Source organism: Propithecus coquereli, unplaced genomic scaffold (assembly GCF_000956105.1).
Source record: "Propithecus coquereli isolate 6110/MARCELLA unplaced genomic scaffold, Pcoq_1.0 Scaffold14, whole genome shotgun sequence".
NCBI lineage: Eukaryota > Metazoa > Chordata > Mammalia > Primates > Indriidae > Propithecus > Propithecus coquereli.
The window spans coordinates 11767741-11769548 of NW_012138302.1; the positions used below are offsets into that span (position 1 = coordinate 11767741).

Below are 1808 nucleotides of genomic sequence, written 5' to 3' on the forward strand. Positions count from 1 at the left end.
TGGCATACCGTGGCTAGGGCCAGAAAGTGCAGAAGGTGCAGCCCATCAACTTCATCTTCAGATACTTAGAAAATAGATCCCGGATTCAGGTGTGGCTCTACGAGCAAGTGAATATGCAGATAGAGGGCTGTATCATTGGTTTTGATGAGTATATGAAACTTGTATTAGATAATGTAGAAGAGATTCATTCTAAAAGTCAAGAAAACAACTGGATCGGATCATGCTAAAAGGAGATAATATTACTCTGCTACGAAGTGTCTCCAACTAGCAATGATCAATGAAGTTAGAAATTGTTGGAAAAGCAATACAGTTTTTTTAGGTGTACTTTGTTGGGAGTATAGGTCTAAAACATTTGTTCGTATTGTTTTGATTACCTTTATGTTATTTCAAAATCATAATAAATGCTGTGGGATTGTTTTTATTAAAATAAATAAAAAACAAAAACAAGTTACTTACTTTTGAACTCAGGATTAAAATGGCACCTCATTATATTTCTTTCACCAAACTCTTTTTAGTTATACAGGAAAGAAGTTACTTGATTTTTGCTGCCTGTCTTCATTGACTATGACCCAAATACCTTCAGAAACCTAGACTTGTAAAAAAGAGTGTGATCATACACCCTTTTTCTCGCTTTTCTTTACTCCCTCATTCTAAGTAAAATCTAATGGTACCTTTATGATGCCCAGAGGGCAAAACCTAAATCATGTGGTAATTGCTTAATGAAAACAACCTGGAAGGCAAGGAATTTTTTTTTTGAGATAGAATTAATCAAACCTGTCTTTAATAAATGTCATGTTTCTGAGTCTCAACACTGGACTATGTTCCTTGAATCCAAATTCAGCTTCATTTTGAATTATTGCTGGAAAGGCTGTCTGCATTAGTTGTATAGACAACTGCTGTTAACTCTCACCACTTGCCTCTTACTTTGCCTCTTAGTTTAAGTCTGTTGAGTCTGTTCTACATCCTTGATACTTAGCCCTGTTTTCCATTCCTGCTCCATCCAAAACCCAAAGAGCTCAACAACCTGTTTATCATCCACATCAGTCCAAAATTCATTCCATAACATTGGACTCACCCTAGCAAACTCCAAGCCTTCACCTGAAAAAGGGTTGCCATGATATCAAACCAGGCAAGTTTCTTGTCACACCAAGTAACCCCCAGCCTGGTCACCACCTAACATTTATGAACATGGAAAAGAGATTGCTCTTTCTTTCTTTTTATGAAACAGCGTACCATAAATACTTATTCTTGGACCTGATTTAAAGAGTCAAGTATATTGAGAAGTATCACATAAGATGTTTAAGTTGGTAGTAGAGAGAATGAATAGCTTTTACGAATTGGAGAAATGAATTCCTAGTTTGGTTACAAGCACGTTCTACATCTTATTTCCTGTTCAATAAATGGAGCATTTTTGTGGAAATAAGCCAGAGGTTTTATGAATAATCCCATACTTTTTACCATCTGTTAGGAACATTTTTCAAATATAAATTAAAAATAAATCCCTACAAGAATTTGTATGTTCTCACTCCTTTGCTGTTGGGAGCTCTATATTATAGCTTTATGTCATGAAGTCTTAGCTGAGTTTGTATCTGATGAAATCCTTCAAGTAGAGTCAATCATCAGATAAAAATAACTTGATCTTACTGTATTATAAGTATTTCTCAGCATTAAACAAAGAATTTTAAGATTTCAAATGTTAACTGTTTTTAATCACTTTACTATTTCTGCCATGATTTGTCTAAGATCCTAAGTTAAAATCTTCTGAATATTCATCATGAATCTGATATTTCATGAGACAATCTGGCTTT

General features: G+C 34.4%; 1 pseudogene; it reads left to right on the forward strand.

Moving 5' to 3' along the window:
• The first annotated feature begins 5 nt into the window (after nucleotides 1–5).
• Nucleotides 6–268, forward strand: LOC105806257 (annotated as a pseudogene).
• The last annotated feature ends 1540 nt before the right edge of the window (nucleotides 269–1808 follow it).